The sequence below is a fragment of the Gossypium arboreum genome, chromosome 10, assembly GCF_025698485.1.
Source record: "Gossypium arboreum isolate Shixiya-1 chromosome 10, ASM2569848v2, whole genome shotgun sequence".
Lineage (NCBI taxonomy): Eukaryota > Viridiplantae > Streptophyta > Magnoliopsida > Malvales > Malvaceae > Gossypium > Gossypium arboreum.
Window position 1 is genome coordinate 79,640,566 of NC_069079.1, and position 25,115 is coordinate 79,665,680.

General features: G+C 36.3%; 1 non-coding gene across 1 annotated transcript; it reads left to right on the forward strand.

The window, feature by feature from the left end:
* Nucleotides 1–19,161: 19,161 nt before the first annotated feature.
* LOC128283173 (small nucleolar RNA R71) lies at nucleotides 19,162–19,268 on the forward strand. The gene has a single exon (XR_008273515.1). It is a non-coding gene; the product is annotated as a small nucleolar RNA R71 (small nucleolar RNA).
* Nucleotides 19,269–25,115: the final 5,847 nt, after the last annotated feature.

The following is a 25,115-nucleotide window of genomic DNA, read 5'->3' on the forward strand; positions in this document are numbered from 1 at the left end:
CCCAAACCCGGCCTGGAAGTTTGGCTCGAACTTGGCGTGTCACATTGAAGTGTTTTTCGAAAATCGTGTTTCCATTAAAAACCCTTCTTAATAATTAAAAACTTATACCCTTTTTAAACTTTGTTAGAAAACCTCAACTGAATAACATTCTTAACAACTTTGTAAAAATCTTGGTAGTTCGAAACTTACTTTAAAAACAATTGCGGTTACGTGATGTTTTGAATAACGATGAGTTGCTTTGGAAAATCGTGTTCTAATACTAGCAATTATAAGAACAATAAATAAAATTCCAAATTTGAAATCGAGAAAATTACAACGGCTTTACTACAACCCACATAAAATAATTTAAAGGTAATAATCAAAGCGTGACATAAATAGTGTGTGTGGCTTCCTCCGAGCCCCTAGCAACCCCGATCCATCTAAGGTGGAAATTACGAAAGGTTAATAAGCGGGGTGAGTTTATGAAAACTCGATGTGAAATCCCTACTATAAAAAGGAACGATCGGTCATCTAAAAGAATTAAAAGTCGGCCCTAGCCTTACTTACAATTTCATTAACAATCGGGCCTTAGCCCATTACAACAAACGATACAGATGGACCTTAGCCCATTACGAATAAGAAACATTATCGAATTGGAACCAAAATGAGAATCGAATCGAATTAATAATGAATCGAATCGAATCAATATTAGTAATGTAATCGAATCGAATCGAATTAGGTGACGAATCGAATCGAATGTGAATGCAATCCCAACCCAATCCAGTCGTATACACCCTCGTACCAACCTTACACCATGTGGGGAGACAACTCGACCCACCCATCCGCTACACACCATAAAATTTGCAGCATGGTCGCGAGCGAATATCGTGACAGAGTCACGGATCTGAATATTGTGGCGAGCCACGAGAATCGAATAATGTGGCAAACCCACCTAACAGAATACGTGGCACAAAGCCATAGATAACTGTAATAACTTCGGCACATAGCCATCAGTGACGGTAATATAACTGGCACACAGCCTTCGGTAAATATGATCGACACAGAGTCGTCAACAAATATGTTAGGCACATAGCTACAGGTAAATACGTTTGGCATGAAGCCATAGTCAAGATGGCACAAAGCCATATTTAGGTTGGCACAGAGCCATTAATAACGGGTCTATAATCGATGCGAAGCCCACAACAACGGCACACGACCTTGATAGCGTGATCGGCACTCGACCATCGATCGGTCAGCGAGATATTGTGACAGAGTCACCAGATCTGAATATTGTGGCAGAGCCACCAGAACAGATATTTGTGGCATAGCCACCAGAACGCTTCCTTTGTACAAAATCCCAACCCATGCAACATGTCATGTATGCAGAATGTTATGCCCATATTTGAATCAAACAATCACAGTCAAGTCATTCATATCACCAACATATATTCACAATCAAATCCGTCAACCACACAGTCCAAGTCAGTCACTTGCCCACAAGGGCAAAACAGTTATTTAACACCCTAGGGGCAAAATGGTAATTTTACCCCACAAAGGTATCTCGGTAATTCTACCCTACAGGGGTATTTCGGTATTTCTACCCTACAAGGGTATTTCGATAATTCTACCCTACGGGGGTATTTTGATAATTCTACCCTATAAAGGTATTTTAGTAATTCTACCCTATAGGGGTATTTCGGTAATTCTACCCTACAGGGGTATTTTAGTAATTTCACAATTGAGGGTAAAACAGTAATTCTGTAAATCGAGGGTAAAACGATAATTTTGTAAACTGAGGGTAAACCAAGAATTCTATAAATCGAGGTAAAAACAAGAATTTTACAAATCGAGGTAAAATAGTAATTTTGTAAATCGAGGTAAAAAGTAATTACATAACCGAGGGTAAAACGATAATTCGTAAATCGAGGGTAAAATGGTAATTACAAACCGAGGGTAAACCGAGGTAAAACGATAATTTTGTAAATCGAGGTAAAACAGTAATTTTACAAATTAAGGGTAAAAGCAGTGAATTACGTAAATCGAGGTAAAATAGTAATTACGTAAACCGAGGGTAAAAGGTAATTACAGAAATCGAGGGTAAAATAGTAATTTTACAAATTGAGGTAAACAGTAATTACGTAAATCGAGGTAAAATAGTAATTACGTAACCGAGGGTAAAATGGTAATTACGTAAATCGAGGGTAAAATGGTAATTACATAACCGAGGGTAAAACGGTAATTACGTAAATCGAGGGTAAAACGATAATTACGTAAATCGAGGGTAAAACGGTAATTTTACAAATCGAGGTAAAACGATAATTACGTAAATCGAGGGTAAAAGCGGTAATTTTACAAATCGAGGTAAAACAGTAATTACGTAAATCGAGGTAAAATAGTAATTCTATAAACTGAAGGTAAAACGGTAATTCTGTAAATCGAGGGTAAAATAGTAATTACGTAAACCGAGGGTAAAGCGGTAATTACGTAAATCGAGGTAAAAGCGGTAATTTTACAAATCGAGGTAAAGCAGTAATTACGTAAATCAAGGGTAAAAGCGGTAATTCGTAAATCGGAGTACTTTGGTAATTTTACAAGTCGAGGGCATTTCAAGAATTGGTAAACTAAAGTATTCTAAACATGGATAACAATACGAATGGGCCTAAAGCCTATTCTCGGCCCAAATGGGCCCACACGCTCGTGTGACCCTTTTAGCCCAAACTTAGCCACAAATATACGATTCACCTAGCCTAGTCCAATATTTACTACACAATCAAACAACTTATCCAATTGGGCCCGTAGGCTCATTGGGCCCACATGGCCCCTTTCGGCCCATCGCGGCCCGAAGTAGCCATCCAACAACAAGAGTAGTGATAAATACACACCTGATTGGAGACTGGAGTTAATCCACGCTCCGAGCACTCTTAGCCGACGCCCAGCCCAAACGAGCACGCCATAAAGCGAAAGGGATCAGCCAAGAAAGGTACCTTTACTCTCCTGATGGTTCTCTCTATTTAAAGCCAGCTTCCCATCCACTCTTATGTTAGCTTCCCGATGTGGGATCCCTCCAACATCAGAGTTTAAATTCAACACCAACTCTTGCCGCCCCCTGTTAGCAAAATAAATGCTCTTTGCTTGCCATGGGATTCGAACCCATGCCTCCCCTCAAATGCTCCACACGCCACTTGCCACTAAGCCATAAGGTTTTTTGTGTCACAATTTCTCCAACAATATTCTTAAGGCCTACCTACTACACCGTGGTTTGATTCACCTTAAACCAATTTTTTGCTAGAGTCCGTGTTTAAACCGGGACTTCTCCAACACTTCTCAACACACTTAACCACTAAAACAAGCCTTCATTAACGAAATTTGCATGCACAACAGAATATTATAAGCTGCCTTCAACCGCTCCCATGCTCAAGGCCCAAAACTTCTAGGCCCAAATTTAGGGTGTTACATTAAATATTTTGAGCATAGTATTAAAATCATTTTGTATATATATGGTTATTGAGAGGTGTGGAAATGCTTGGCAATGATTAGCCATTGGAATGGTTAATCACGATCATATTTGGTGCTATGTATGTCAAATGGCTAGTTGAATCATGGAAACTATGAAATAGGTGAAATTTACCTTAAAATAGATGCTGACAGCAGCAGTGATGTGAGTTTGAAAATTCACTAAAAATAGTAGGAATGTAATTAAATAATGAATAAATTATGTAATCGGACCTTGATGAGTCTATTTTCATATGGAAGAAGCGAAACGACCATATGAGCCGTATTTTATGAGTTGTTTAAGTTTTCGTGAAATAGGACCAGAACAGTTACTGGATCCCCTGTTATGAATTTGGAAATTTACCATAAATTAACCAGAAATAATTTGAAGTCATGCTTTATATGTAAAAATTCCTTTTTGAGTCTAGTTTCACTAGAAACAAACGGCATATGTATTGAAGCCCTGTACAGGGAGATATCTAAGTCGTAATGCATGAAGGTTAGAGTAGTCGAACCCTGAAATAGGGGAGACTTTAACTAATAAACTGTACTAATTTGCCTGACCAAAAATTCTAGAAAACAATCTGTGGATGGATATATGAGTCTAGTTTCAGGGAAAATTTACAGAATCAGTTTTCGAGTTTTGAAACTCGAGATATGATTTTTAAGGTGACAATGACGCAGTTAGCCAGCTTGTCTGGAAATTTTAAAATGAACTGTGTAAATAAATGAATTAAGTTCGTTAACACCTCGTGTTCGACTCCGGCAACGGTCTCGGGTGTAGGGCGTTACAATTTTATTGGTATCAGAGCTACGGTTTAGTCGATTCTAGGACTACCGTAATACATTCGGGTCTAGCTATACATGCCATTATGTGTCTATTTGATAGTGTGGTGATTTCTGACAGTTAAAAATGTGTTTGTTTATAGTAATGGATCCCGATCCCAACCGAGCAGTAGCTTATGATCTTGAGAGTGTAGTGCTGCTCCCTTTAAGGGACAAGTGCGGTGGACTCTCAACCTATTGCTAGTAATCAGAATGACGAAGCTAGATAGGCTTTTTATAGCGTAATGAATGATTGGTTCAACCAATACATTCGAACTAATACGGCTGTTCCACAACCCCCATTTCCGACTAATACAACCCCTGCACCTGTGATACCTCTGGTAACTGACCAGATAAGGTTAAATAAGCTCCCAGTTGATAGAATTCAAAAACACGGGGCTACTGAATTTAAAGCTACAGACAGCGACGATGCCGAGCAAGCTGAATTTTGGTTGGACAACATTATTCGGGTACTTGATGAACTATCTTGCACACACGATGAATGCCTAAAGTGTACGATCTCCTTGCTATGTGATTCTGCCTACTATTGGTAGAATACGTTGATTTCTGTTGTGCCCAGAGAGCAAGTAACTTAGGAGTTTTTCCAAACTGAGTTTCGAAAAATGTATATCAGCCAGAGATTCATTGATCAAAAACGAAAAGAATTTCTTGAACTTAAACAAGGTTCCATGTCGGTTACTGATTATGAACGAAAGTTTCTAAGGCTTAGCCGGTACGCGCGAGAATGCATTTCTTCAGAAGCTGTGATGTCTAAACGTTTCGAAGATGGACTGAACGATGATATAAAGCTGTATGTTGGCATTTTAGAAATCAGAGAATTTGTGGTACTTGTCGAGCGAGCTTGCAAAGCCGAAGAGCTCAGTAAGGAGAAAAGAAAAGCTGATATGGGAGCAAAGAAGTTTCGTAAGAGATCTTCAGGAAAGCCCTTTCAACAATCATCGAAGAAATTTAGAGATGATTTAGGCCGATCTAGAGACACGTCGGGCTTTTCTAGACGAGATCGTGATCCACCCCCTGTGAGTACACGAGTCACTTCGGTCGCCAGTGTTGGAAATGATCGTCGAGACAGAACGGAGTGCCAGTATTGTGGTAAATGGCATTCGGGGAGTTGTAGATTCCATGACCTCTCCTGTTATAAGTACGGATCAGCTGACCACTTTATTAAAGATTGCCCGAGATTGTCTGAACAGAACATAAATTAGAGTGGGAAACCGGGTGCTACTACTGCTCGAGGTAGACCATCTAAAAATGCGGGGAACGCTAATGGCGGTCAGAGAGGATCTAGAGATGCTACAACCAGATCTGAGGCTCGCGCTCCTGCTAGAGCTTATGCTATACGCGCACGCAAGGATGCTTCCTCGCCAGATGTTATTACCGGTACTTTCACTCTCTTTGATACTAATGTGATTGCTTTGATTGACCCTGGTTCTACTCATTCTTATATATGTGAGACCTTAATATCTTGTAAGACTTTACCTGTTGAGTCTACTGAGTTCGTAATTCGAGTGTCGAATCCCTTGGGTCGTTATGTGCTTGTCGACAAGGTGTGTAAGAAATGCCCCTTAATAATCCGAGGCTCTTGTTTTCCGGCTGACTTGATGCTTTTACCGTTTGATGAATTTGATATTATTCTTGGGTTGGATTGGTTGAGCGTACATGATGCAGTTGTGAATTGCAAAAGTAAGACTATTGATTTGAGGTGTGCAAATAATGAGATAATCCGAGTTGAGTCTACTGTCTTGAATGGATTGCCAACAATAATATCCTCGACGTTAGCTCAAAAATATGTGAGAAAGGGGTGTGAAGCGTATCTTGTATACGTGCTTGATAATGAAAAATCAGGAAAGAAACTTGAATCGGTACCGTGGTTTGTGAATATCCGGATGTTTTTCCCAAAGAATTACGGGTTACCACATTCGGGAGGTAGAGTTTGGCATCGAACTTGTACCAGGACTACACCGATTTCGATAGCTCCGTATCGTATGGCACCAACGAATTAAAAGAACTGAAAACTTCGGTTGCAAGAGTTGACGGATAGAGGTTTTGCTCGACCGAGTTTTTCACCTTGGGGTGCACCAGTATTGTTTGTGAAAAAGAAGGACGGAACCATGAGGTTGTGCATCAACTATTGTCAGCTGAATAAAGTGACAATAAAGAATAAATATCCGTTACACGTATTGATGATTTGTTTGATCAACTAAAGGAGCCTCGGTGTTTTCAAAGATAGATTTGAGATCGGGTTATTATCGATTCATGAATTCGAGATTCGGATATACCCAAAACTGCTTTCAAAACGAGATACGGTCACTACGAGTTTTTAGTGATGCCGTTTGGGCTCACTAATGCCCCAATGTATTTATGGATTTGATGAATCGAATCTTCGACCGTATTTGGATCGGTTTGGAGTTGTGTTTATCGATGATATTTTGGTCTATTCGGAAAATGAAACCGAACATGCTGAGCACCTGAGATTAGTGTTGCAGGTTTTACAGGATAAGCATTTATATGCTAAGTTCAGTAAATGTGAGTTCGGTTGAGAGAAGTTAGCTTTTGGGATATGTGGTATCTCGACGGGTATTCGAGTTGATCCGAGCAAAATTTCAGCCATACTTAATCGGAAGCCTTCGAGAAACATTACCGAGGTTCGAGCTTTTGGGACTTGCGGTTACTACTGACGGTTTGTAAAGGGTTTCTCGATGATAGCCACACCAATGACGAAACTACTTGAAAGATGTTAAGTTTGAATGGACGAAAAATGTCGAAAAGTTTCGATCAACTAAAAGCTTATTTGACTGAAGCTCCAATACTAGTGCAGCCTGAATCAGGCAAAGAGTTTGTCATTTACAGTGATGCATCCTTACTTGGGTTGGGTTGTGTATTGATGCAAGAAGGTCGAGTTGTTGCTTATGCGTCGAGGCAATTGAAGCCACATGAGAAAAATCATCCAACCCATGATCCCGACTTAGCTGCCATCGTGTTTACTTTGAAAATATGGTGACATTACTTATTTGGTGAGAAGTGCCATGTATTTTCGGATCACAAAAGTCTCAAATATTTGATGACTCGAAGAGATTTGAATCTGCGACAAAGACGTTGGCTCGAGTTGTTAAAAGATTATGAACTTGTCATTGACTATCACCCGGGAAAGGCTAATATGGTTGCGGATGCTTTAAGTCATAAATCACTGTTTGCTTTACGAGCGATGAATGTACACTTGTCTGTTCTATCCGATAATGTGTTAGTAGCAGAATTAAAGGCTAAACCATTATTGATTCATCAAATTCGTGAAGCTCAGAAAGTCGATGATGAATTAGTTGCAAAACGGGCGGAATGTGTTTCGAATAGGGAATCAGAGTTTCAAATTGATGATGACGATTGTTTGAGGTTCAGAAGTCATTTGTGTGTTCCAAGAAATTCAGAACTTATTTCGATGATTCTGAGCAAAGCTCATTGTAGCCGAATGTCAATTCACCCGGGGAGTACGAAAATGTACAACGATCTGAGACGTCAGTTTTGGTGGCATGGTATGAAACGAGACATTTCCGATTTTGTTTCAAAGTGTTTAATATGTCAACAAGTGAAAGCGGAACATCAAGTGCCTACAGGTTTACTTCAGCCGATCATGATACCTAAATGGAAATGGGATCGAGTCACGATGGATTTTGTATCTGGGTTGCTATTGTCGACAACTAAGAAAGATGCGATTTGGGTTGTTGTTGATAGACTGACTAAGTCGGCTCATTTTGTTCCCGTACGTACGGATTACTCATTGGATAAACTAGCTGAATTGTATGTTTCTCAGATTGTAAAACTACACGGGGTACCTATTTCTATTGTGTCAGATAGAGATCCGAGATTCACCTCGTGATTTTGGAAGAAATTGCAAGAAGCTTTGGGTACCAAGTTGCATTTTAGCACCGCTTTTCATCCCCAGACCGATGGTCAATCCGAGCGGATAATTCAGATACTCGAGGATATGTTGAGATGTTGCATCCTTGAGTTTAGTGGTTCATGGGAGCGGTATTTACCTTTGATTGAATTCGCTTACAACAATAGTTTTCAATCAAGTACTAAGATGGCGCCTTACAAGGCTTTGTACGGTCGTAAATTTCGTACACCATTGTTTTGGACCGAGCTCGGTGAAAGTAAATTTTTCGGAGTTGATTTGATTAAAGATCTTTGAGCAGTAAGTAAAAGTAATCCGTGAAAGTCTGAAGGCGACCTCGGATCGTCGAGAAGTCGTGCGTGGATTTGAAGCGAAAAGACATTGAGTATCGGTGGGAGATAAAGTGTTCCTTAAAGTTTCACCTTGGAAAAGATACTCGATTTGGTGTAAGGGCAAAGCGAGTCCGAGGTTCATAGGTAGTATGAAATATCCGAACGAGTTGGTCGATGGCATATAGATTGACTTTACCCCCTGATCTCGAAAGGATTCACAACATTTTTCATGTTTCGATGCTTCGACGTTATAGATCTGATCCTTCGCAGATAATTAATCCCTCCGAGGTTGAAATTCAATCCGATATGAGTTATGAAGAAGAACCGATACGTATCCTAGCTCGTGAAGTGAAAGAGTTACGAAACAAAAGGGTTCCGTTAGTAAAGGTTTTATGGCTCAAACACGGGATCGAAGAAGCTACTTGGGAAACCGAGAACTCTATGAAAGAACGTTACCCAAACCTATTTACGGTAAGATTTTCGGGACGAAAATTTCTTAAAGTGGGGAGAGTTGTATGACCCTAATGTGACCCTAGTCGGAAAGTGGTTTCGGGACCACAAAAGCGAGTCATAAAAATAATTAACCGTCATATTTGATGCTTATTATATGTATATATGCATGTGTGAAAATTTCATGTTTGAATTTTGTTAATTCTAAGTGAATTTTATTAAATAGGACTTGTGTGAGAAAATTTAGAAATGTGCTAGGCAAAAGTTAAAGTGGCCTATTGATGCATGTTAGAAAATGCTTGTCCTTGCATGTCAAATTACCCAAAACTTTAGGTAGTGGCGGCCATGCAATGGGTTAAACATATTATAAACATTTTGTGTTAATGTGTTATGTTAAAAATAATAAAATAAAAGGTTGGTAATAAAGTAATGAAAAGGGAGGGGTGATGAAAACAAAGTTGTTTCATCCATGCTCCTCCATTGCCATGAATTGAAGGAAGAAAGAAGAGGAGGTTCGGTCACTTGGAGCTTAAGGGAGGTTAGTCATTTGTGTTAGATTTTCTTTAAACTTTAAGCTTGTTTCTAGTTAATTATCTAGTTTCTTTCATAACCCATGTCAAAATTATGAAAATCTTGGTGATGGTTTGAGCATTCGGTTTTAGTTATTAAAGGATGAGATTGGGTTATGGTTTTTATGTTTTATGAAGAATTGTTGAAGAGAAGGGTTTTAGTTAGTCAAATGATAAATTCTAATGTTCATGAGTACAATGACCAAACAAAGATTTGTCTAATGAATTGAACAAATGCCGTGTGAGTGATTGAAATGAATGAGTTGGAGGTTGGATCATATTAAGATTGACTTTGCACATAAATATTAAGAGTTTGATATTTTATGATTTTTGGAAGGTAAATAAGGTTATGCTCAAGTTAAATACAAGATTATGGCTGATTTGTGTTTAGTGAGTTTGACCAAGGACTTTATGTGCATTCGTTTCAAGTAGAGTAAACGTGTGGTAGAAAATGGTTGTTAATTGAGATAGTTTAAGGTAGTTGTAAGTAGTTTGAATAAATGAACAATAATAATAATAAATCATCTAGTGAATTGGTGTAATTGCCGAATTTGAACTAGAAAGTTATTGAGTAATGTTTGTATGTTAAGTGATAGAATAGAGCGAATGCTTGGAATGTGATATGTATGAATTATAGGTTGGATTAAAGGCTGTTATATTGCCTTATCATTTTCGGGAATGTGCTATGTCAAAGAAATTGAGGGTTGATGTTTAAGTAAGGAAAGTATAGGTATATTCGGCTTGTAGTTTTATAAATGTGATATGAGTATTTTGATTGTAAATGAGTAGTAAATATGTTAAGAATGGTTCTAAAATGTATATGGATGCCGTGTGATTGTGTTTGATTGGGAAGTAAATTGTTTGATTTAGCTCAAGAGCTTAGAGGATCAAAGTTGGATAAGGGAAAGGAAAAAGTGATCAAATAGCCGTTGAAATCGTTTGACAACATCCGAGATAAGTTTTCGAGTAATGAAACTTAGTTTATGATTTGATTAAGTCATGACATATAAGCATAAGAAATAAACGGTGATATAATGATTCTACTTGAATTGTATATTGAGGTGATTAGTTTATACCTATGACGGGTAGCCGAATGTGTATAGAGATCATGTTATAAAGCAAATCAAAATCATGCTCTTTGTATGTGGCTATTGAGCCGAAAATGGTAATGGTTGATAAGCGTCTTGTGTTTGAATTCTAGTTATGATAATCAAATATGGATGTGTCATGATTTATTGGTATATGTGCTTGATTATTCGGATGATATCCGAGCTAAGTCCCGAGGGCATTTGTGCAAGTTACTATATCCGGCTAAGTCCGAAAGCATTTGTCTTGAGTAGTTGCTATACCGGGCTAAGTCCGAAGGCATTTGTGCTAGTGACTATATCTGGGCTAAGTCCGAAGGCATTAATGCTAGTGACTATATCTGGCTAAGACCAAGGCATTTGTGCGAGTTGCTATATCCGCTAAATCCGAAGATACTTGGGTTTGGAAGCGGCGATCTTGCTGTAATAATTTCAATTAATACGCTCATAAAATACAAACGATAAGGTATGTTTCAGATATGCATCGGAAAGGTTGATTCCTTTCAAATAGTACTCGCTCAATTGATTAACAAGCTTGGGCCTCTAGTTAGGTTTGATACCACGTGTATGAATATATTGGTTGAAGCGTGAAGAAATTATGATTTTGAGAATGTGCATATATGAAATTATTCATTTAGTCATATGAACGCTATACTTTAGTCGTAAATAATTTCGTTACTCAAAACTTACTAAGCATTAAATGCTTATTTCGTTTCTTTAATTCTCTGTTTTATAGATTTTTGTTCGTCAGCTATCGGACTCGGGATTGTCGAAGTCGAAGTCGTCCACACTATCTAAGCCCTTTTGGTACTCTTTTAGTTAAACTTTGATAATGGCATGTATAGGACTAACCTTTGTTGTTAATCAAGTACCTTTGGTAATGTGTATATATTCGGATAGCCATACGAAAATGGCTTAAATATTTTGAGCATAGTATTAAAATCATTTTGTATATATATGGTTATTGAGAGGTGTGGAAATGCTTGACAATGATTAGCCATTGGAATGGTTAATCACGACCATATTTGGTGCTATGTATGTCAAATGGCTAGTTGAATCATGGAAACTATGAAATAGGTGAAATTTACCTTAAAATAGATGCTGACAGCAGCAATGATGTGAGTTTGAAAATTCACTAAAAATAGTAGGAATGTAATTAAATAATGAATAAATTATGTAATCGAACCTTGATGAGTCTATTTTCATATGGAAGAAGCAAAAAGACCATATGAGCCGTATTTTATGATATGTTTAAGTTTTTGTGAAACAGGGCCAGAACAGTTACTGGATCCCCTGTTATGACTTTGGAAATTTACCATAAATTAAACAGAAATAATTAGAAGTCATGCTTTATATGTACAGATTTATTTTTGAGTCTAGTTTCATTAGAAACAAACAGCATATGTATTGAAGTCTTGTACAGGGAGATATCTAAGTCGTAATGCATGAAGGTCAGAGTAGTCAAACTCTGAAACAGGGGAGACTTTAACTAATAAACTGTACTAATTGGCCCAACCAAAAATTCTATAAAAAAATTTGTAGATGGATATATGAGTCTAGTTTCACTGAAAATTTACGGAATCAGTTTTCGAGTTTTGGAACTCGAGATATGATTTTTAAGGTGACAATGACGCAGTTAGCCAGCTTGTCTGGAAATTTTAAAATGAACTGTGTAAATAAATGAATTAAGTTCGTTAACACCTCGTGTTCGACTCCGGCAACGGTCTCGGGTGCGGGGCGTTACACTTTCATTTGCATCAAATGCAATTTGTAACAAATAATCAAGTTACTTACTTACCTTAATTCAAATAAGTAACAAGTTAGTTCATACCTGGCCATTTAGCTTGTTTTACACATTCAATCACACTAATCGTTGCCCGATAAAACATTCGGAATTGGATAGGACACTCAGATAACCACGTATATCGAACAATGCCAACGTCCCAAACGTGGTCTTACATGTAATCACATATCGATGCCATAGTCCCAAATAGGGTCTTACACGAATCAAATACGATGCCAATGTCCCAGACATGGTCTTACACGTAATCACATATCGATGGCAACATCTCGACGTCGTCTTACATGAGAACACATATTAGAAATCCTATGTCATGACATATGTATCCTAACTATTCCTAAGGTTCATACGGGGCTTTCCGTAACTCGGTCTGAATGAATTCAGAAATATAGTAGCCAAGCTTATTCATAATTGGTTATAACATACATATATTCATGTATTTCATTATAGCATATATATTTAGAATTTATATAAAATTAAATATGTCTATTTGCTTATAAACTTACCTCAGACGATGAAAAACCGATACAGATCGGCTAGTCGACAACTTTAGTTTCTCCCGATCTAAATTTGATTTTCTCTTTTCTTGATCTAAATTAATATAAATTAAACTTATTAAATCAAATATTCAATCAAATTCATCCAAAAACACATAAATAGGAAAATTACACTGTTACCCCTAATATTTCACATTTTTCACAATTTAGTCCCTATTGCACAAAACACAAAATATGCAAAATTTCCCTATATCTATGTTGGGAAAAATTTTACTCATACTTATACCAATCCATATATTTCATTTATTTCACATTTTAGTCCCTCAAATTATTATTTTTGCAATTTAGTCCTAATTACTCAAAATTATCAAAAACTCCAATACAGAACATGTTAATCTAAAACATATCTTTTATATTTCATCATCAAACAACAAAAATCACAAGCTCTCATCAATGGCATAACTTAAAATATTCATCAAAATCAAAAATTAAAGCATGGTCTTGAAGATTACTAAGCAACGATCTCAAAAACGTAAAAATTATCAAAAACTGAGCTAAATTCATACCTTAATTGAGCTTGAAAGCAATTGAGCCCTTGTTTCTTTTTTCTTTTATTTGGTTTCAGCCAGAGCACTAATATAACACTTATTGTAACTTTATTTTATGTTTTATGAAATATATATTATAACATATTATAACATAAAGTTTAATTACATATATAACCTTAATTAATTCTTATAGAAACTTTATAATATAAACCTAATACCGTCCAACTATATTTATAATGGCATAATTACAATTTTAAGGCTTCAACTTAGAAAGCCAATAACAATTTAGCGCCTTTTAGAAATAACCACTAAATTTTCATTTTACGGATTAAGTCCTTTTATTTAATCGAATACCTAAACGAAAAAAATTAAATTGAAAAAAATTTCACAGATATAAATTCACACAAAATAAACATAGAAAATAATTTTTAAATATTTTTCTGACTCGGATCTGTGGTCCAGAAACCACCGTTCCAATTAGGGTCTAAATCGGGCTGTTACATGTGAATTATATATATTATTTGAATTCATGATGTGCAAAGTACTTGTGTATGGGAATTTGGTTGTTATTGAGCCCATACATGATTCTTGATGTTTATATGAGATAGTATGACTTAGAAACGAACTATTACCTGTATGTACATGAGGTAATGGAAATAATAGTACCTGATATAATGATGCATGAATTGGTTGTTACATGAATGTGGATCATGCTTGATGAATTTGTTCATCCATGATTAAAGACTATTATATGTGATTACTTTGCTAACATGATGAGGATATGTGTTTAAGGCTTGTGATAAAATTGGTTGATAGTGCCTTACATGTTTATTTTGAACATAAATATGTGGTAAGTTATTTACCATGTTATACGAACTTACTAAGCATTTCATGCTTACTCTGTTTTATTTTCCCTTGTTCTATAGTAATTCAGAAGCTCGTTGGATTGAAAGCATCGGTGGAGATCACCCACACTATCCATCGGTGCATCTTAGTATATGTGGTAAATTAATTATGGTTATAATGGCATGTGTAGGTTAATTAGCCAATGTTGGCATGTAAATGTTTGGGTTATAACTATCCATTGGAATGGCTTAAGATGAACATGTTTTGATATGTATAAATGAGGCTATAACATGTTTAGTGTGTGCTTAAATGATTGATGATAGAAATCATGTTGGCATATTGAAAATTAATTCTAACATATTTGATAAAATATGCATATAGGTGACTTCAATAAGTTAAGTAAGTTTGTATATTTAATTACATGATGGTAATGTGTCATTGAGGTGTTTAAGAGCACATTAGTTGTATGTGATGATATGTCATACATGAGACTTTGTTTTGACTTGAATTAATTATTTTAAAATGGCTTGTAAATATGTTTAAGTATTGGTGTAAGAGGAAGACCAATTGGGTAAGAAATGTGGCTTGGAATATAGCCTATTTTTGTCTACACGGCCAGAGACATAGGCGTGTGTCTTAGCCTTGTGTGACATATGGCCTAGCACATAGGTGTGTGATTTGGCCATGTGCTCCCTGCATCTTTAAAATGTCAAAACAGAATGCTCAGAATTGATCACACGGCCTAGCACACGGGCGTGTGGATTGGCCATGCGACCCAAGTCAGAGAGTTACACGGTCTGAGACACGGGCGTATCCCTAGCCGTGTGAGCCACACGGCTTGACCACACGGGTGTGTGACCCTTGCATCTAGGAAAAATTTTTAAATTTTTCAAAAAATTTTCTTAGTACCCAGTTTAGTCCCGACTCATTTCTAATGCATGTTTTGGACCTCGAGGTTTCATGTAAGGAACTTTTTGATTGATTTCAGACATGAATACTGTATGGTGTAGAATATCTATTTGTTTCATCTGTAAGTTCTAGTAATGCTCCGTAACCCTGTTTTGATGATGGTTTTGGGTTAGGGGTGTTACAAAAACCAAATTGGAGAACCTTTGCAGTAGTTCGCATGCTTCCAAAATGTCCGCCATAAGGTGCAGAATGATAGTGATACAGGATACTTTGAATTTCATCATCTAGAATACATCTTTGAATTACTTGATTTGCAAACTGCTTGAATAGAAATGGCTCATCCCAGTAATATTGCTTGACATCGTGAAGGAATTTCCTTTGTCCTTGATGATTGAGTTCAGGTGGCAGCAACCCACATACTAGAAAGTTAACAATATCAGCATAGCATGGAAATGCCATAGCCAACAATAATCTGACTATCACCAGAATTAGTCCCTGCTTCCAATCGTGACAAGTGATTAGCCACTTGATTTTCAGTGCCTTTCCTATCTTTGATCTCCAAATCAAATTTCTGCAGCAACAATATCTATCTAATGAGTCTGGGCTTGGCCTCTTTTCTTGTCACCAAGTATTTAATGGTAAAATGGTCTGTATAAATTGTAACTTTGGTGCCCACTAAATAAGCTCTGAATTTTTCAAAGGCAAATACCACCGCTAATAATTCTTTCTCCGTACTGGTATAATTGAGCTGTGAATTTATCAACGTGTGACTGGTATAATATATAGCATGAAACATCTTGGCTTTTCTTTACCCCAGAACTGCTCCCATAACAAAGTCACTTGCATCACACATCAACTTAAAAGGTATAGTCTAGTCTGGTGCAGTGACTAAAGGTGCTGTAATTAATCTCTCCTTCAACTCTTAGAACGATTTTGATCATAACTCTTCAAAATGAAATGGCCTTTTTTGTTCCATCAATTGACATAGAGGTTTTGGATATCCTAGAAAATTCCTTGATAAAGTGACGGTAATATCCAACATGACCAAGGAAGCTTCTAATTCCTTTCACTTAAGTGGGTGATGGCAATTTTTTAATGACTTCTATTTTTGCTTTGTTAACTACAATTCCTTACTATGAAACCTTGTCGCCCAAAACAATGCCTTCACAAACCATAAAGTGACATTTTTCTCAATTTAGCACAAGATTTGTTTCTTGACATCAGCAAAGTACTAACTACAAAATTTTCAAACAGTCTTTAAAAGTGTCGCCAAACACCGAGAAATCATCCATGAATACTTTAAGGAACTTCTCCACCATGTCAAAAAATATTGCCATCATGCAACATTGGAATGTTGTAGGGGCGTTACATAACCCAAATGGCATTCTTTTAAAAGCAAATGTTCCATAAGGATAGGTGAATGTAATCATTTCTTGATCAGTAGGGGATATGGCAATTTGGTTGTACCCTGAGTAGCCATTTAAAAAATAGTAGAAGGCTTTCCCTGCTAGTCTGTCCAACATCTAACTATAAAAGGCAGAAGGAAATGGTCCCTCTTTGTTTCTTTGTTGAGGTTTCAATAATCCAAACAAACTCTCCAACCTATGATAGTATGTGTAGGAATGAGTTCATTGTTATCATTGTTGACTACAGTGACCCCTCCTTTCTTGTTACAAACTGAACAGGGCTCACCCAGAGCTATTAGAAATTGGGTATATAATTCCAGCATCCAACCATTTGATAATCTCATTTTTAGCTACTTCCTTCATGTCAGGATTTAGTCTCATTTTCTATTCAATAGATTTACCATGGAAACCTTCAAGTATTATTTTATGCATGCAAATTGCTGGGTTAATTCCTTTGATATTCATAATTGACCATCGTAAAGCTTTCTTGGATTTTTTTAAGACTTCCAATAATTGTATCTCCTAGTCTGTTGTAAGCCTGGCAGAGATAGCTACAGGTAGTGTATTGTTATCTCCCAAATAGGCGTACTTCAAATGCATTGGTAATGGCTTCAAATCCAACATAGGTGGATCTTCTATTGACGATCAATGAGGATTGAAAGATTAATCTGATAAGTCTAATGGTTTAAAGCTCCTCATGAATCCATTTCCAGATTGTTGAATTTCCATTAGTTATCTAAATTTTTCAGTCAATTTTGTTTCATTTAATTCATTAAAGTCTACATCAGAATTGTTGTGCATATGTCCTAAAATTCTTCCTGAACAATGTCAACAAATTCAACAGCATGCCATTTTTCATCCAGGTCTGCATACTTTAAAGAATCAAACATGTTAAATGTCAACTTTTGATCATTAATTCTCATGGTTAATTCACATTTCTGTACATAAATCAATGTTCTACTAGTTGCTAAGAAAAGTTGTTCAGGTATTATGGGTACCTCTTTATCTGCTTCACATTCTAGAATAATAAAACCTGCTAGAAAAATGAACTTGTCAACTCTTACCAGTACATCTTCAATTTTACCTTCTGCATGGATGTATCATCTATTAGCTAGTTGTAGTGTGACTGTTGTTCGTCTTGCCTCTCCTATCCCGAGTTTACTGAAAACAGACATAGGCATTAGACATAAGCATTGGATAGATACTTGCACCTAAATCGCATAATGCTTTGCCTACATAATGGTTTCCAATTGAGCAAGGTATAGTGAAAACTCCCTGGATCTTTTAATTTCAGTGGTAGTTTGTTCTTCAGCATTATTATGCACCCTTCAATAAGTGAAACAGTTTTAAACTCCCCTAACTTTCTCTTATTGGATAGGATATCTTTCATTAATATCACATAGTTAAGCATTTGTTCTAATGCTCCTATCAAAGGAATATTGACGTGTAATTGCATTAAGACCTCTAGAAATTTCTTAAATTGCATATCTTGCTTTGACTTTTGGAAGAGTTGGGGAAAAGGTGGCGGTGGCCTTCCTTCCATTTGTTGAGGTTGTTTTTCCATGACATTTGTATTGGCTTTACAAGATGAATTTGCTTCTATATACTTCTGTTTACTCTTATCTTTTGTACTTTGTTCCACTATTAATTCAAAAGTTGTGGTTTCAGGAACTTCTAAACTTTCCTCTTCAATAAAGGTATCATTCACAACTCTTGGGAGCTAAGTTCCACTTCGGAGTGTTATGGCCTTACATTCTTCCTTTCCTTGAGATCGAGACCTTTTTGTGTCACTAGGCAATGCCCTTGTTGTTTGGAACTTAATGTAGTGGCAATTTGTCCCACTTGATTCTCCAAAGCTCTTAAGAAAGCTGACTGGCTGTGAATAATCACATCATTCTTAGCCACATACTCCTTTAATAGAGCTTCCATAGTTAATGTTGAAGATAATGAACTTTGATGCACATTTTGCCGTGAAGTTGGTTGGCTGTATCCAGGTGGTACACCAGCCACATTCTATCTATTAACATTGCTTGCATTTCTCATTCCTTGATTACTCCAACTGAAATTTGGGTGTTGTTTCCACCCTGGATTGTATATGTTGGAATAGGGATTGTTGTTACTATGATTAAAATTTCCCATGTAATACGTAAAGGCTGGATTGGTTGGGCATTCATTAAAAACATGATCTTCTCCATAGTATATGCATGCTAGTTCTACAACATTCATCTCATACACTGTAGAGGCTATTTTTAAAGTTTTAATCATATTTGTTAAAGATGATAACTTAGATATTAAAGATGTAATTGTGTCATGTTCCATTGCTCTAGCAACTCTTCTACCAGTACCAACTCTTATAGTGGGGTGCTAATAGTCATTGTTTGCTATTGTTTCTAGAATTTTGTATGATTCATTGTAAGATTTTTCAAGCAACATCCTATTAGTAGATGCATCCAGCACCATTCACGTATGAGCATTTAACCCATTGTAGAACAGTTCCATCTGTGTCCAATGCTAAAAACCATACACCGAACATTTTTTAATTAGCTCCTTGAAATGTTCCCATGCTTCATATAATGTTTCATCTTCTGATTGCCTAAAAGATGTATTGTGATTTCTAAGCTTGGCATTCATGTTGGGAGGATTGTACCTAAGTAGAAATCTCTGACACGTTTTATTCCAAGATTCCATCGTACCTAATGGTAATGCATTCAACCATGATTTGGCATGATCTCGCAATGAATAATGGAATAATTTTAATCTAAGGGCATATTCAGGGACACCCTGCTGCCTGAATGAGTCACAGACTTTAAGAAAAAGTCTCAACTGCAATCTTGGATCTTCATGTAACACCCCTTACCCGTATTCGATGCCAAAATAGGGTACAAGGCGTTACTGGACATAAACTCAGAAAATCTTACAAAATCAAAACATTTTCTGTCCAAATTATAAACTTTTCACTGACATGCATATCATCCATTATATGGGCCCACGAGGCCCAAAACATACATCGAGGGTGGTTCGGGGCTAAACTGAAAACTTTTGGATCTTTAACCACACTTAGAAATTTTTCATGTGTTGGGGAGTCACACGCCCGTGTGAGTAAGCCATGTGGTGACACATCCCCATGTAGCTTAGGACACGTCTATGTCCTTAGTCCGTGTAACTCTTTGTTTATGACGTCATCAACAAAATAAGGTCACACGGCCAAGTCATACGCCAATGTGCTTAGGCCGTGTGGCGAATTAAATTCCAATAATCATGTGCAGACTTCACACGACCAAGGCACACGCCCATGTCTGAGGCCGTGTCCCTCACACGACCGTGTCTCTACCCATATGTTTACTACTGGGCATTCTATTTTGCATTAATTAGGGAGCAGGGGGCACACAGCCTAACCACACGCCCATTAGGTAAATCGTGTGTCAGACACGGCCTAGACACATGCCTGTGTGTCTACCCGTGTGGACAATTATTGAGGCTATTTTCCAAGCCAATTGCCATCCTTAATTGTGCATACACAAACATGACTTCATTGGCATTTAGAAACGCATAATTGAGCACTTAAACATACATAAACAAGACATGATCATGATCATTTCATCTTTATTTACACATGCATAAGACTTCATACTTTGTCAAGCCAAATTTATAATTTTGCATGCTCTAAGTGTGGTAGATTACTTCTATTTAACATATTCAAATCTTAATTGTAATCATGCATTTCATTCACAATTCCATCATCAAACATCCATAGCCACAACACATTCCATTACATACACACAAAAATCAACCACATTACAATTGCATAGACACATGCATGCATAAACAATTAGGTTTACAACCAAACAATCAATATGAGCCACATCTCATGGCCTCATACAAATTGAACCACAAGCCATTCTAAGCCAACTCATTTGGCCACATTTACAATAACATAATTACTCAAAACAAAAAGTCCCTATACATGCCATAGACTCAATCTAGTTGAATTCATGGTGATAGCTTGATAGTATGATGGCCTCTCCGGCAATCTCCAACCCGAACTAGTTAAGTTAACCTATAAGAGATGTGAAAGTAAGGGGAGTAAGCTTTAGCGCTTAGAAAGTTTATATGCAAATAATAAACAATTATTAACATCCATTTAATTTACCAATCCATAAGAACATTATTAATACAAATTGTATTAATTCTCATGATTACCGCTTACTCGTTCATAATGCTTACTCTTTTATCTTATAAATACCATTTACATGCTTTGTCATTAACCTAACCACCATAGTCTCTCCAATATAACTTACACATTATTTAACAAGTTATTTCCATCCTCCTAATCACATGCACATCATTTATGAGTAATCATAATTTCAACATATAGTTCGACCACCTTTCACTTGTCAAGCTCGTATCTTACTATATTCTCATAATGACTTCATTCGGAAATTATGCCCGTTTTTCTTTTCTTCATAACCAATGAAACACAATTTAAATAAATGAACCGTAAAATATCACAAATCAATTAGGCTTCTAAGCCAATAACATGATCATTATCAAATCTTAACATGCATCCATTTATCATAAATGTAGATCATTTGTCACAAGGTTATCAATATTTCACAAGTATACTTGTTCATGTACATTCTCACCAAGAATTCATCATATACTAAATCCATTTCACATGAGTTCTATGAACATACCTGTACGACTCATAATATAGTCACATACTTTCTCGTTCTTAACATACCTATTGAAATACAATTCAAGCATATAAGCATATTAGATCATATCTCAATTCGGCCCAACAGCCTAACACATAATCATCATTTATATTTATCATATATCCAACATCACAAGTATGTGCACTATCAACCACAATGGGTAATAAACAATTATTTCCACAATAATCATGAATTTACGATTATAGGCTTATGTACATGCCTGCTTACTCGTAGTAATTTCATTCTCATACTCATCTTTTATTTACTCGTTGAACACATTGAAATACTATGGATGCTCGGGGATCTTATACTCTTAGTACAGTATCAACGCCAGTGTCCTGGATATGGTCTTACATTGAATATCATATCAATGTTATGTCCCTAACATGGTGTTATACGAAATCACATACCGGTGCCATATCCCAGATATGGTCTTATCAGGATCTTGGTAGTCCTAATATCATGACATTTGTATTCTACCCTTGACGTTAAATCGAGATTTCTCATTCTCGAAACTTTGTCAAAATCGTCATTAATCAATTTCATAAAAATAGATGTATACAATTCATGCAATATTGAAATAGTAAATACATAACATAAGGTTGCATTATTTACGCATGAACTTACCTCGATACTGAAATGGCAAAAAGGGACCTAACCGTCAATTTCATGTTTTTCCCCTGTTCTAGGCCCAAATCTCATTTTCTTTGATCTATAATATCATATTTAGCCTATTTATTAGTCACATTATTCAATATGATCCAAAAATCATATTATGGAAAATTACATTTTTGCCCCTAAAGTTTGACATATTTACAAATTTGCCCCTAGGCTCATAAAATGAATTGTGTTCAATTTCTTTACTACCCATTTATAGTCGAATCATTTTCATGCCTATAGCAGCTCACACATTTCACAATTTCACACATTTAACTGATAAATTTCACATTTCACAAATTAGTCCCTATTTCACATTTTCATCAAAAGTCCCTTAACTAAAGTTATTCAACACACAACAAGGATTCATTTTCTTCCATTAAACTTTAAAAATAGCAAATATACTCTCACAGAAAAACTCTATATTTCCAATCATATTGCAGATTAGTCCCCTATTTAGCTAGTTTAAGCTTCAAGGGTTCTAAAAACATAAAAATCAAGAAAACCTAACACCAAAATGACTTACATGTAGAGGGTTTCTCTTTGTCAAAATTCCGAGCTCCCAAATGGCTATTCTTGTTGTAATTTTCAGTGCATGAAGGAATGAAAAAGATGGCCATTTTATTTTCTTTTATTTAATCTATCTTAAGTCATCAAAATACCAAACTCCACCTACCTTGACTTTTCATTTATTACACTCCTGTACATCCACTCACACATATAGTGGTCTAATTACTCAATACAAACCTCAAATTTTAAGTTCTATAGCTATTTAACACATTTAGCTAATAGAACACAACTTTAGCACTTTATGCGATTTAGTCCTTTTTCACAAATTGAGCATTCAAACGATAAAATTTCTTAACAAAATTTTTGCAAAATCATATTATCATGTTGTTGACCTAAAAATAATACTAAACTAAATTTTATGACCTCAAATTTGTGGTCCCGAAACCACTGTTCCGATTAGGCCTAAAATCGGGTTGTTATAACTCTCCCCCTTTAGGGATTTTCGTCCACGAAAATCTTACCAGAAGGTGTCGCTTCTAACTCTTATGAATCACTTTCACTAATTTCTCAGAATCACAAACCGACTTAACTTCATATATCTCTTTCCAATAACCTTTGAAGTTTAGAACATAGTGTCAGATTTCTAAATTACTCTTTCAGGAACACACAACGTAGTTGATCTGTCAATTAAGAACTTTGTACATATTAAAATGATCATACGAATATTTCTTTGTTAGATGATTAACCGCAATTAAATTTACATCTTCCTTTTTAGAGATATAATAATTTCAATACGGAATCGATAGCAATGCTATCTCACAGCAGACTAGTATTATCACAGATGGTATTAGTCCTGAATACACTTGATTTTCAACTTTTATCTGTTGACATATCGTCATTTGAATACGAATCCAAAAATACCATGTTACATACACAATCACTAGCATATCTACTTTATATAACTGCACATTTTATTACTCTTGGATAAAAAACGTGTTACTACCTAGCCTCGTACAAAAACTTCTGCATAAGTTCTAGATTCATCAATACGCAAATTTTATCTTGATGCGTGATATTCGTAACAAGTTTTAAAAATTTATAAATGAATCATTCTTGAGACTAACTTATTATCATGATTAAGGCAAGTGTACCTATCGAACAGTAGTATAGTTCAGCAAGACCGTATTATCGAACCCAAAGGAACTACAAGTACTATTGTAACACCCCTAACTCGTGACCGACGCCGGTGTCGGACACGAGGGGTTAACGAGACAAATCCTCTTAAAGTACCGACCAATTTGGCATTTCTGGACAGGCTGGAAAACTGCGTCACCGTCGCCTTAAAAATCATATCTCGAGTTCCAAAACTCGGAAACTGGTTTCGTAAATTTTCCCTGAATTTAGACTCATATATCCATCCATGGATTTATTTTTAGAATTTTGGTTGGGCCAATTGGTACAGTTTATTAGTTAAAGTCACCCATGTTACAGGGATCGACTGCTCTGACCTCCGCGCGTTACAACTTGAATATCTTTCTGTACAGGGCTTTAATACTAGTGCCGTTTGTTTCTAATGAAACTAGACTCAAAATGGAATCTGTACATATAAGGCATGACTCCTAATTCTTTCTGGATAATTTATGGTAAATTTTCAAAGTCACGACAGGGGACCCAGAAATCGTTCTGGCCCTGTCTCACGAGAACTTTAATATCTCCCAGTATACTGCTCATATGGTCGTTTCGTTTCGTCCATATAAAAATAGATTCATCAAGGATCAGTTCCATAATTTACTCACTATTTAATTCTACTTATACTATTTTTAGTGATTTTTCAATCTCATCTCACTGCTGCTGTCCGCAACAGTTACTGCAGTAGACTATGCCAATTTCATGAATTTTTCCTTGGCCTTAATCATCCATCATACATGACACAAATTATGGCCACCTTAACAAAATTTGAGTTTCTAAGACTCGTGGCTATAGGTTCTAGCATCCCACTCGACGACCACATAGGCCATTTTCACATGGCTTAAAGTTTACAACCCACAATTCGACAAAATATAATAGCCTATACATGCCAAATGTTCTTCAACAACAAAAAAACAATACCACAAGATTTCAGCCGGTGTGATGACTTCAACGACGGTTCCGAGCACACAACAGTACGAGTCCCAGTGACCTAAAATGGGTGACAAGAAAACACTGAGTGAGTTTACAACTCAGTAAGTCATAAGCATTTATCAATCCACTAATAAAGTCACTACAACATGTACAAAAACGAGGCTAGGTACTCATCCATATCGAATCTATACCATAATACCTCGGACCTTTCGGTCCAATCTCGCATCAAGTCATACATCCACATTTCATAATCTACACAACAAGATAATCAAGTATTTTTCACACATTAACTCATTTTCCAGCACAACCATACAATTTCAATCATCACATAGATTTAAGGCTTACCAATTCAACCCCAAGCATGGACGTATTTTCTATTCATCATGAGCTCGAGGTACTCACCCGATCCGCTGTCCGTGATCAACTCGATAATATCGCACACTCAGTGCCAATAGTGATGCAAAAG